Genomic DNA, 13,840 nt, shown 5'->3' on the forward strand with positions numbered 1-13,840 from the left:
TCCCTCCCAATATTTAGCACAATTAAAAGAAAAAATAGATGAGTCAGGGGAGGGGAGGGGAGGGGGGGATAGTAGAGGATAGGAAAGGCAGCGGAATACAACAGACACTAGTATGGCAGTATGTAAAAAAGTGGATGTGTAACCGATGTGAATCTGCAATATGTATACGGGGTAAAAATGGGAGTTCATAATCTGCTTGAATCAAATGAATGAAATATGATATGTCAAGAGCTTTGTAATGTTTTGAACAACTAATAATAATAAAAAATAGATGAGTCAAAAAAATCTTCCAAAAGATTATATGTTCCTTTTATTTGAGATTTCTAGATTTTTATATAAATTCAAGATGTATTTGAATATTCTATTTCATGAGTTTCTTGAAATATCTGTTTCTCTGAATAAAATAAAATTTTAATACCATGGAAAATATTTGAAATTTGGGGAAAATATAAATATCTTACCCTAATATCACTTAATACAAAATTTATAATCATTGTATGCTTTGTGGTCATAATAATGATATAGACACAAAAGTAATTATTTTCTCCCTTACATGGTATATTCCATTGGTTACAGAAATGTTTTTCTTTAGATTAGTCCAAAATCAATTGTTTTCCTAGGTCACATCTTTATGTGAATGTATAATGGAATAAATGATCAAATTAATTCTTGTGTCCTATTACTCTTACTAGCATCTAAAGCACTAACCAAGTCAGCCCAACACAGAAACATTTATAAAACACAGGCAAGTCACAGGACTTTATTAAGAATTTTGTTCTTGGAATTAAAGAACTCCTTTTTCATGGAAATTATGTTTATACAAGTTTTTAAACATCTGCCCTAAGCACTTAATTTTGTTCTTAGATTAATTTAATGCATTTACTGGGTATGCATTATTATTGGTAGTAAAATGACATAATTCCCAGAAACCACCTGAAAGCTGAAATCATTACAAAACTACTGATTTCTTATTAATGAGCATACACATTGTTCTGAAATTCAATATGTACATATTAAATACCTAATAAACCACTAAGCACTACAATCACCTACTTCGCAAACTGCCACAGCTCTCAAAAATTTCCCCTTGCTTTTCACATTACAGCTTAATGTGTACTACTAGATTAGGTTCTGTAGAAGCTACAGAGATATGGGCAGAAAAAAAAGCATGAGGTTTTAGCCAGGTACAGTGATGCATGCCAGTAATCCCAGTAGATGGGGAGGCTAAGGCAGGAGAATTGCAAGTTCAAAGTTCTCCTCAGCAACTTAGCAAGGCCCTAAGCAACTCAGTGAGTCCCCATATCCACATAAAATACCAAATGGGCTGGGCATGTGGCTCAGTGATTAAGTACCCCTGGGCTCAATCTCTGGTACCAAAAGAAAAAAGAAAAAATGAAGTTTTAGCCAAAAAAAAAATAAATAAAATAAAATAAATTATTTTTTATTTATATATGACAGCAGAATTCATTACAATTCTTGTTACACATAAAGAGCACAATTTTTCATATCTCTGGTTGTATATAAAGTATATTCACATGTATATATACATGTATTTAATGATGTCCATCACATTCCATCATCATTTCAAACCCCATGTACCCTCCCTTCCCGTCTTGCCCCTCTTCCCTTGAGTTCATCTATTCCTCCAATGCTCCCTCTCCCTACTCCACTATGAATCAGCCTCTTTATATCAGAGAAAACATTCGACATTTGGTTTTATGGGATTGGCTAACTTCACTTAGCATTATCTCCTCCATCTCCATCGATTTACAGGCAAATGCCATGATTTTATTCTCTTTTATTGCTGAGTAATATTCCATTGCATTGTATAATATAATATTACATTGTATACATGCCACATTTTTTTTATCCATTCATCTACTGAAGAGCATCTAGGTTGGTTCCACAGTTTAGCTATTGTGAATTGTGCTGCTATAAACATTGATGTGGCTGTGTCCCTATAGTGTGCTGTTTTTAAGTCCTTAAGAAATTAAGGGATACACATAGGAAAATAAAAACTCAAATTGGCACTCTTTGCTAATGATATGATTCTGTACCTAGAAGACCCTAAAAGTTCCACCAGAAAACTTCTAGAAACAGTAAGTGAATTCAGCAAAGTAACAGGATATAAAATCAACACCCATAAATCAAAGGCATTTCTGTATATCAGTGACAAATCCTCAGAAAGGGAAACAGGAAAACAACCCAATTTACAATAGCCTCAAAAAAATATTGGGAATCAACAAAAGAGGTGAAAGATCTATATAATGAAAAATTACAGAACCCTAAAAAAATAAGTCAAAAAAGACCTTAGAAGGGGGGAAAATCTACCTTGCTCTTGGATATGCAAAATTAATATTATCAAAATGACCATACTTCCAAAAGCATTATACAGATTTAATGCAATTCTGATCAAAATCCCAATGACATTCCTCATAGAAATAGAAAAAGCATCATGACATTTATCTGGAAAAATAAGAGACCCAGAATAGCTAAAGCAATCCTTAGCAGGAAGAATGAAGCAGGTAGCATCACTATGTCAGAACTTAAACTATATTACAGAGCAATAGTTACAAAAACAGCATGGTATTAGCACCAAAACAGACTGGTAGACCAATGGTACAGAATAGTCTCTGTGTCTAACGCACAAAACTACAATTATATTACAAAAAGTTGCCAAGAACATACATTGGAGAAAAGATAGCCTCTTCAATAAATGGTGCTGTGAAAACTGGAAATCCATATGCAACAAAATGAGATTAAACCTCTATCACTCACCACGCACAAAACTCAACTCAAAGTGGATCAAGGACCTAGGAATTAAACTAGAGACTCTGTGTCTAATAGAATAAAAAGTAGGCCCTAATCTCCATCGCGTGGGATTAGGCTCCAACTTCTTTAATAAGACTCCTATAGCCAAGAATTAAAACCAAGAGTCAATAAATAGAATGGAATCAATCTAAAAAGTTTCTTCTCAGCAAAAGAAACAATCTGTGAGATGAATAGAGAGCCTACATCCTGGGAGCAAATTTTTACCCCTCACACATCAGATAGAGCACTAATCTCTAAGGTATATAAAGAAGTCAGAAAGCTAAGCACCAAAAAACCAAATAACCCAATCAACAAATGGGCCAAGGACCTGAACAGACACTTCTCAGAAGATGATATACAATCAATCCTCAAGTATATGAAAAAATGTTCATCATGACTAGCAATTAGAGAAATGCAAATCAAAACCACTCTAAGATTTCATCTCACTCTAGTCAGAATGGCAGCTATTATGAAGACAACAAAAATGAGTGTTGGTGAGGATGTGGGGAAAAAGGTACACTCATATATTGCTTGTGGGACTGCAAATTGGTGCAGCCAATATGGAAAGCAGTATGGAGATTCCTTGGAAATCTGGGAATGGAACCACCATTTGACCCAGCTATCCCTCTCCTTGGTCTATACTCAAAGAACTTAAAAACAGCATACTATAGGGACACAGCCACATCAATGTTTATAGCAGCACAATTCACAATAGTTAAGCTGTGGAGCCAACCTAGATGCTCTTCAGTAGATGAATGGATAAAAAAAATGTGGTATATATACACAATGGAATATTACTCAGCAATAAAAGAGAATAAAATCATAGCATTTGCAGGTAAATGGATGGAGTTAGAGAAGATAATGCTAAGTGAAGTTAGCCAATCCCAAAAAACAAATGCTGAATGTTTTCTTTGATATAAGGAAGCTGATTCATAGCAGGGTAGGGAGGGGGAGCAAAGGAGAAATAGATGAACTCTAGATAGGGCAGAGGGGTGGGAGGGATAGGGAGGGGGCAGGGGGGTAGCAAGGATGGTGGAATGTGATGGACATCATTATCAAAAGTACATGTATGAAGACTCAAATTGATGTAAACATACTTCATATACAACCAGAGATATGAAAAATTTTGCTATAAATGTGTAATAAGAATTATAATACATTCCACTGTCATTTATTTTTAAAAAAAATCAATTTAAAAAAACAAACTATAGAATTATGAAAATAATTTAGCTAAAATAGGAGAGAAAAGCATAATTAAGTTTAAATTGACTGAAAGAATAACATTCTAACAGTCCACAGCCTCTATCTCCTTCCTGAAAGATGTTAATTTTCCTCTTCAGGCATCCAGTCCATGGTCTATATTCCAGTTTAGGAAATTTTGTTCTTCTCCTGCTTCAACTTCTCCTTCTAGAGAATAGATAAGAGTGTCATAAAGGAAGCTATTTAATATTCACTTAATCATTCCATAACTCAGTTTCCTCATCTGTAAGATGGGAATCATAATTGTACCCACATCATGTGGCTTTGCTGGAATTAAATAAAAACTGTATCTAAATTACTCAGAGTGCTACCAGTTCATGCAAAGGATAATGCATACACTGGGATTTGGGATTCAGCTTCACTCATCCACACAAAAGCCCCATTCTTATCATTGCTTTCTCTCTTTCCTACATTATGTATTTATTTTTCTCTTTAATTTTTTTCAGGCTATAAGGACATCCTCTTTCCTGCCAGTTAATTGATAATAATAACAACAAAGTCCCAAACCTCCTCTAAACCAATAGCTCATTTCAATGTGTCTTTGAAGTACTGGACACAATCTTTGTATCCATTTTCTCACTTCTCTATTTTTCCCCATTCTCATCCAACTGGGGTTCCATTTCTATTGCTAAGTAATATTGTTCAAATCCAAATTTACTTAAAAATTCCATATTGCTAAATCCATGACTCTGTACATTCATTTTCTAAACCCCATATACTGCTTATCAATACTCACAAGACCTTTTCTTGCCCCTCAGCAAGATCCCCTTCATTCTTAACCTCTTCTCTATAATTTCATCCTCCTTAATGCATTAATTGAACTCAGTGTCACCTGAGGGTCTTGTTACCTTGAGATATTTCAAATACCAACTGCTTGCTCTCCTACACCCCACATTCTTCTGGGCTTGGATTAGGATAAGTGTCCAGCTATTCCCTATTGGCATGGTCACAGAATGTCTACACTAGCCTTCGAATGTGAAGAAGGTTAAGTATCCCTTTCTGACTTTCCTAAGTACTCCCAGCTTGAATCACCTCTTGGGATCTGAATCTTCCTTCCTTGGGTACCCTTCTGATCCTGGGGGAAACTGCAGCACATTTCCAGAAGATTTAAGCTCAAAATTCAATGTTATTTTGTACTATATTACTATTATCATAATATTTTATGATTTCATTTGATAGATAGATAGATAGATAGATACAATAATTAGTTTTCCATGTGACTTCCATTATCATTAGGCAGAATAGTTTTTGAAGAAGTACACTCTGAGAAGCAGTGGTCTAGAGCTTATATAAGACTTTTATTATTTTTTAAAAGTTTTTTTTTATATGTGGATGGACGTGTTTTATTATTCATTTATTTATTTATGGTGCTGAGAATCAAACCTAGTGCCTCACACCTGCTAGACAAGTGCTCTACCACTGAACCACAACTGTAGCCCAAAACTAATAGAAGACTTTTAATAGAAAATTGCATATAACTGGGCTTTGATGATGAAAGTGAGATTTAAACCAAATAATAAGGAATTGGATGGAAGCACCATGGCCTAAGAGAATAATATTTAGATTATTTTCTAAAATAGAGCTCTAAAGTGTACTTTTTGCTTACATAGACTGTCTTCTCTCTCCTCTCTGTATATTAAATTCCTCATGTCTTTCAGTATTCTGAGCATATCTTTAAACCTTCATGCAAACATTACCTGACCATCTCAGCAGAAAGCCAAGCCACCTGCATTTATTCTAAGTGCTCTACAGCCAGGGATATCTACTGAATACTTCTTAGACATTAACTCATCTTATATTTTTATTTATACCTTCAAAAAAAACCTTCTCACTGCATAGGACATGCTATGTTATGGAGAGGGAATCTAATGAATCTTCTGTCTTTCAATAAATAACTAATGATAGAGTAATGTATAAAATCAAAAAGGAAAGGAATATAGCCTTTATGGGGGAAAACATTTTTACCTGTAAATATGTACAGTTGACAAATACACTTCTTACATGAGTAGACATACAGTTTGTCATATGTCACACAAAGTCACAGTATCACAAACAAAAAAGACTTTCTTGCAATTGTTCCCTTTCATTGTACAGATGAGAACACTAAGGCTAGGAGGTGTTATGTGTCTGGAACTGAAATACAGGTTTTTTTTTTTTTTACCTTTATTTTATCTATTTATTTTTATGTGGTGCTGACAATTGAACCCAGGGCCTCGCACATGCTAGGTGAGCGCTATACCACTGAACCCCAGCCCCAGCCCTCTTTTACTTTCTTAGTTATTATTCTCTTCACTGATCCATCCTCATTCAGAGCTATTACAGTTAATTATTGGCATTATTATACTTCAGTAAGTTCATATAAAACCAAGTGTGTTTTATTAGAACACTAAAATCTGTTCACATGAGTCTAGACATCACTGTTTGCTACTCATTTCAGATTCTTTCCTGCTCAAAAATTAATGGGTTCTTCAAGATGAATTGCCTGTCCCAAAACAGTATTCACTTTTCACAGTGCTCACATCTGTTTTATGAAAAATCTCAAATACTCATTAGGGGGATGACTAGTTGTATTAGTAAAAAAAAATTACTGGAAGATGCCATACTCCAGAGAATACAATGAAGTCAGAAACAACACACTTGATGACCCAAAATTTAAGAGCCTGATATTTTTTCTGAAAGCATTGTACTATATAATGTGTAGCATTGATATTGTAATAAAAAGAAATTTAAAAGTATTAGGCAATCATTTATTTGGAACCTATGATTATTTTCCTGTATATTTCCCTTGCTTTTAAATTTCATTCTTTAACAATCCTCTCACCTTGATGAGATCCTTAAACTTCCAAGTGCTGAATTCAAGCCACTTTCACAGACCTACTAACATACATCATGAGTCTCGTGATTACACGTGACTGAGTTGCCACACATTATTCAGTGTCTTTGTTGTTTACTAATAAAAAAGATGAGAGAAACACATTTTCTTCTCTGTAGTTAACCAAGTATCTTCATCTGTTTAGGTTGCATAAACCAGGTGGTCAATATACAACAGAAACACATTTCTCTAAATTCTCAAGGCTGGAAATGCCGTTGGCTAGTTGGCTAGTTGGAGACTGATGAAGTTCTGCTTTGTTGGTGCTTTAGCCAGTTTTCTTTTTTTTTTTTTTTGCCACTGAGACCAATAAACCTGACAAGAACAATTATAGAGGAGAAAAAGTTTATTTGGGGGCTCACAGTTACAGAGGTTTCAGTTCATAGTCATCTGACTCCCTTGCTTTGGACCCAAATTGGCACAACATAATGGCAGAAGAGTGTAGTGGAGGAAAATGACTCAGGATATGGCTACCAGGAAGCAAAGAAAGACAGCTCCACTTCCTTGGACAAAATATATACCCCAAAGTCTTGACCAAATGACTCACTCCATCCAGTCACACTCTACCTGTCTACAGTTACCATCCACTTAATCCCTAGCAGGAGATTAAAGTACTCATTAGGTTAAGGCTCTCCCAACCCAATCATTTCACCCCGAAAATTTTTGGATTCTCTCAAACATGAGCTTTTGGGTGACACTTCATATTTTTAAACTGTAACAGTTAGTCACAGAGGGTGACTCCTTGCTGTGTCCCTACATGGTAAAAGGACTAGGTAGTTCTTATAATCTGGTGGAATTATAAAAGTACCAATCCCAAATGTAAGGGTTATACTCTCATGATCCAATCACTTTCCAAAGGCTCTACCCCCTAATAACATCATCTGAAGAGTTAGGGTTTTAATGTAGGAATTTTAGCGGAATACAAACATTCATAATGTAGCACCACATTTATAAGTACATAAGAAACATTATTTTAAATAAACCTGTGTTTAACTAGGTAAATCTTTTTAAAAACACAACCATTGATGTTTTAGTTTAGTGAAAGGTTGCAGCTAGTAGACTGATACCCTGCTATTGCTATTCAAACTTTAGACCACAAACCAACAATATCAGCCACAGATGAAAGCTGACTGCTCATAATGTGCATTTTGACAAGATCCATTGTCAACTCCTAATGCACACTGATATCGAAAAGCAATGTTCTAGTATCAATCACTTCCCTAGCCAAGTTGTACACTTACCAAAGGTTCCTTATATTTCTTTCCCAATATACAGCTGTTTACACCAGTGTATGTATTTGTACACTGTTGTAATGCAAAAGGCTGAAATTGTTACAAAAAGATATTACTTTATGTGTAAAATTGAATATTTTGTCCAGATTTTATAAATGTAAATCTCCACTGAAATTGTCACTTTAGAATAGAGGTAAATTATAAAGTGCAGAGAGGTTCTGAGATCAGATTACTCGATATGGGTTTTACATCTGTATACTAATTTCAATATACCAAAATAAGAACTCATAGATGAACAGGAAACAGCTTGGGACTATTTGACCTACACAAAAAGATTGGTGAGCAAAGTGCATCTCTATGGTTTGAGTAAAATGTTAGATGCAGTGTGATTTTAGAAACCCTTTAAGAAAAAAAAAGGGATACTATATTATCCCAATATTGCTTATAAAAATTTTCATGCAAACATATTAGATAATAAATGGTTGCTAAATAGAGGTATAAAATTGATATAGGCTAACAGAAAGAGTATAAGCTTCATTTTCTATAATTGGTTCAATAAATGTATCTGAAGAATCTGCCAGACTTTAATGAGTGCTGGAACAAGACAGACAAAATATTTGCCTTCACAGAGCTTCTCATCTCATTGGGACACAGCCCAGTTGTTGCTTGCTTTCACTTACGCTTGGGTTTCTCCTCTGTAGAGACATTACCTCCTTAACAGAGTTTTACTGAATGAGATTCTGTTAAGTGTCTAGAAATTCTAATCCCCTCCTTACCTTTGTTCAATACTCAATAGGAACCACTGAAGTTTCTTGAGCAGAGGACTTCTATGATCAGAGGCTTTCTTAGGAAGATCAATTTAGTTTGGACAACACTAAGTGGAGGAAAGAAAAAATGAGCCTTATACTAGAGAGATATATTGTACTTGTGCCTTGTACTAGAGATATAGGAGGATATTTACAGTAAAAACCAACTTTTACCCACTGAGGAAGTTTCTTGCTCCACATGTTTACTCCATTCTGAAGCATTAGTCCCTGCTCCCACTCCTACCAGTTCTACCCCTCCAAGCAAACAACAGGTAACAGCCTCCCTGGAGTATAGATTGCACCCGAAAAGTCCATAAAGTCACGTGTTCTGTGTGACTTTTATGAGAGAAATGTTTTCTAAATTATAGACAGGAATTATGGATGTGTACCAGTAATTTGTTGCTATACCTTTTTAACAAAGCTCATTCTTTCCAAGAAAATCCACATGAGGCTTAATTCATCTGACATTTTCAGTGCAACCACCTGCAACTCGCCCTCCACCACATACTCCCACGTTGTGGAGTTACTAACAGTGCCTTTCTGAACTTCCTTCCCTAGTTCTTATGGCCTCTCAAGGCTTAGTTTAACTTAATGGATTTCATTCAGTGTTTATAATAATCACCCTCTTGTTTTATTTATAGTTACTAGAAAATCAGTATATCTCTTTCAGTTAAACCATGCTTCCTATTTCTCTGCTATGATATACAATTTATAAAAGTCTAAATATTGCTTTTTGCTTACAAATGCATATTTCTCTTTTACATAGAGATTTAATCACAGAGGGGATGGAAAGAAAGTATAAGTTAAAAGCAATTTATAATTTTCAAGCTTTTATTTTCAAGATAAGCACTGTGATATTTTAATAGGTTGATACTTATAAATAGTAGAATGTCCCTAATTTTAAACTCATGACTAAGAGGAAGAGTCGGGATTTAAACCATGCTTTGCTACTTACTAGTTCAGTTCTGTGAATGCACAGAACTGTTATGAATGTTATATGTAAAAATTAAATGTCTTGGAATAAAAATATAGTGTGTAAGCATTTGAGAGAAGGGAATGTTAATTATTTTCACAAAGCTTACAAGTCTGAGGAAGATTACCTTTGCCCATTGCATAGTATTAATGTACTAATATTTAAATTTACACACACACACATCAAAGCTTTACACTTGCTACCTGAGTCAATGAACTTTCCACATATTACAAAATACTTATTCTGTGTGATATATATATATATATATATATATATATAGAGAGAGAGAGAGAGAGAGAGAGAGAGAGAGAGAGACATAGATATATATACATACACATATAAAGTGAGTAGATGTGAACAGAGAAAAATTCTGCACATTTACATGTGAAAATTGAAAATGTATTTTTTGCTTCAATACTAATTGTTGTTCAATGCTTTGGAAATTTCCAGAATGGTAATTTACATTATAGTTCGAAGAAAGTTTTTAAAAATCATAAAATAATAAAATTAATCTTTGTGTCCATTAACATACTTTTTTTTATCAGGGATTGAACCCAGGAGTGCTTGACCACATCCCCACATCCCCACCCCTTTTATGTTTTCATTTGGGCCTGGCTAAGTTGTTGAGGCTGGCCTTTAGTCACTGGGATTACAAGTGTGCACCACCATGAACAAATCAACATAGTTTTTTTTTTTATTACTATTATTCTAAAAAGACTGAATTCAACTTATAAAATATCTTGCTAAATTATGCTATGCTTATAATTCTGTGAACCCTGGAGCCCACATGCCTCCATACATTCTCTAAATACAGTAATTTCTTGGAATTTCCATCATGTCTCATGGTTCATCTAAGCAACTGCTTAATTTATTCTCCCTTTTCAGCCTCAGAAGGGCTATATGATTAATATTTGTCTTCAATTCTGAAGCAGTCAAAAGGACTGGAGAATAGATTGACTAAAAGAGGCATTCTCTTAGGGGTAATTATAATCGATAAGTCAAATTATAAAATGTTGGTCCTGATGTTGCATGAAGAAAGGAAGCAATGTTTCTAGGTTATGCCCATTTCACAGACATGTATCTGATCTAAGGCTTAACAAAAGTAAAATATGACCAGGGGAAAAAAATCACTTACTCCTTCCATAATTCAGCCAAATGACAATATTGGTGACTACCACAAAGAGGTCTCTGAGGATTAAATGTAAAATTCCAAGCACAATGTCCCAAATAAACAATATTTGTTGTGATTTTACTTATTCTTTTAAGCTATTAACCACTTAATATCATTATTTCTTGAGTTTACTTTGACTCTGATCTCTTTCAAGAAAAACTGGATAAGAGGTCGATTTTTCTCTCTTCACCAGAGTCAGGGGCCCAGTAGATTTCCCCTGTGCCTCTCTGCTTTCTTGATTTATTCATGTTTCCTCATTTATTCATTTATAAAATATTTGAACACCTGTTTAAACAGCACTGTGCTTGTTGCCATCTGCCACTTCATAAAACAGAGACATTTTTTTCCAGTATATTGCCTCAACACTAGCAAAATGAACTAATAAGTTCCTGAGAGCATAAGCCCATTGTCTACTTCTCTGTGAACATATATCCTGTTGTAGACAAATTTACCTTATAGAGAAGATCTATATGCAATATAAGCATACATTTACTCTAAGAAACCTGCATTCTCCTAACCCAGAAAATCCAGCAGCCGTTATTACATGGACAGGACTTGGCACAAGGTACTGACAGATGTCAGTACAAATATTGCGGACAGTTAAAATTTTCTGTTAAGTCCCAAGATAGTTTCAAATATTGACCAAAATGCCAAAAGGCATAATGAAAGTCTCTCCCTATTTATATTTTAAGCATTTAGATGCTTAGAATAATATATACATCACAAATTAAATATATATTATAGATTATAAAATGAATATTTAATGATAGTTATTGCTTTATATGGTGAATATGCATCAGAACCAACTACTTCTGATTTAAATTATAACTTCATTACAATTATTTTCCAATTAAAAATAATTGAAACTTAATAGAATAAAATTTGCATAAATATAACACATTAATCCTTATACTATCTAAAATTAACTTCATAAGGAAAATTCACAAAGCATGTGATTCTCTGGGACTTAAGAAATAATGTAAATTCCCATTTACTCTCATAACTTTTTTTATTTTACTATTAATATGGTTCTATTAAACCAGAAAATATTTTGAAATTCAGCTCAACGCTTGAGTCTGCACATGTCATCTATTCATTCCCCACTTGATAGCAAATCATTCAAGTGAAAATACATCACCAAAATTCTGAGCAATGTGAATGCAAATTAAATCAATACAATAACTTAGAAGAATTTGCCCTTGGAAATAGTGCAAGTTCAGGCAGCTGTTCAGGATTCTTATTTTGTTTTAGTTAATCTCTAGTAATATAGCTATACTTAAGGCATTCATTTCAAACTCCATTTTTAAGTGAAAAGAACCCTAGAGCAAAAAGACTTACAACCAAATTTTAATTCACTCAGAAAGGTAAACAATGGATATCAGTTATCATTCTACACCAAACCAAGATGACATACCGCATCACATGAAAATCATGAAATTCAGTCGTGAAAAAAGATATGAAATGCTATTATTTCTACCTATTACTGCTCATAAATCTACAAGATTATGGTTACAGTTTTAAAAAGCATATATGGTAGCCATAAAATTATAATAACTAATTCCAAAAGATAAAGGTATTATTCAATGAACTCCTCCTCAATTTCTATAGATATAAGCTTTTCTGCAATGAAAATGAATAACAAAGCAGCAGCACTACAAGATCAAATTCAAAACATGAGACAGGAACTAAATGTTTTTTGAAAACCCTTAATTGCCCTCCCCATTTTAACATAAACCATCTCTAACAATAGCACTATTACTACATAAGTTAAATGTTTACCTTAGAAGCTCTGGAAAACTGTTATATAAATTCAGAAAAGTGCTGTAAATCATTCAATAGATATTATAAAGCACCTTCCATTCACCAGGCCATTGTGTTGGTGGAGGTCGGGAATATAGAGAGGAACAAAGCTATTTCTCCCTACAGTGTGGTAGGAGTTGGGGAATGTATCAATAAAGAATAACTGGAAACCCACCTGGAGATGGATACCATACAGGCTTTTTGCACACTGAGTCATGGAATCAAGGAAGAGGAAGTCTGTAATCTTGGCTAAAATAGAATCAAGCTCTCACAAAATAAAGGTTACTTGATTAGAGAAATGAGAGAACAAGGAAGACTCATTCTTGCTTCGAAATTATAGAGATGCTAGACATATTCCAGTGACTTCCAAAGCCCAGAAACTACCAGTGAGGAAGAAGTGACTATGGTAGTGTTGGAGCATCTCTATAGAATAGGAGTTGGCTAACAGTTGTGGTGTAGAGTTGCAAGATATACAGGCAGGTCTAAACCACTATTGGTCTAACTACTTGTAAACATTTGGTGAACTCCAGAATAATTTTCTGAGCCTGTGCAATATGTTCAGGTGCTGTAGGCTTAGGAAAGGGGAGTGTTCTGATTATGCAGACTCAATGTCCACTTACAAGTTGGTGTCTACCTGTCAATAATCAAGATTGGCAAAACATATCCCAGGTTTCTGTCTCCCAGGGAAGGATTAATGTTCATTCTCTGTCTACATGCTCCCCAATCATGCACTTTTTCTCTGACTTCTGAATCAAATTTTTTTCTCCTTGTCCCACCTCGCTCCATTTCTCACAGCCTCAGCATTCTTGTCAAACTCCAGGAGATGAGAGAGAATGAAAGGATAAAATAGTCCTTGCTATGGTTTTTTTTTTTTTTTTTTTTTTTTTTTTTTCCCCGGGATTTTAGAAAAGTCATCAA

This window comes from Marmota marmota, unplaced genomic scaffold, assembly GCF_001458135.2.
Source record: "Marmota marmota marmota unplaced genomic scaffold, marMar, whole genome shotgun sequence".
Taxonomy (NCBI): Eukaryota; Metazoa; Chordata; class Mammalia; order Rodentia; family Sciuridae; genus Marmota; species Marmota marmota.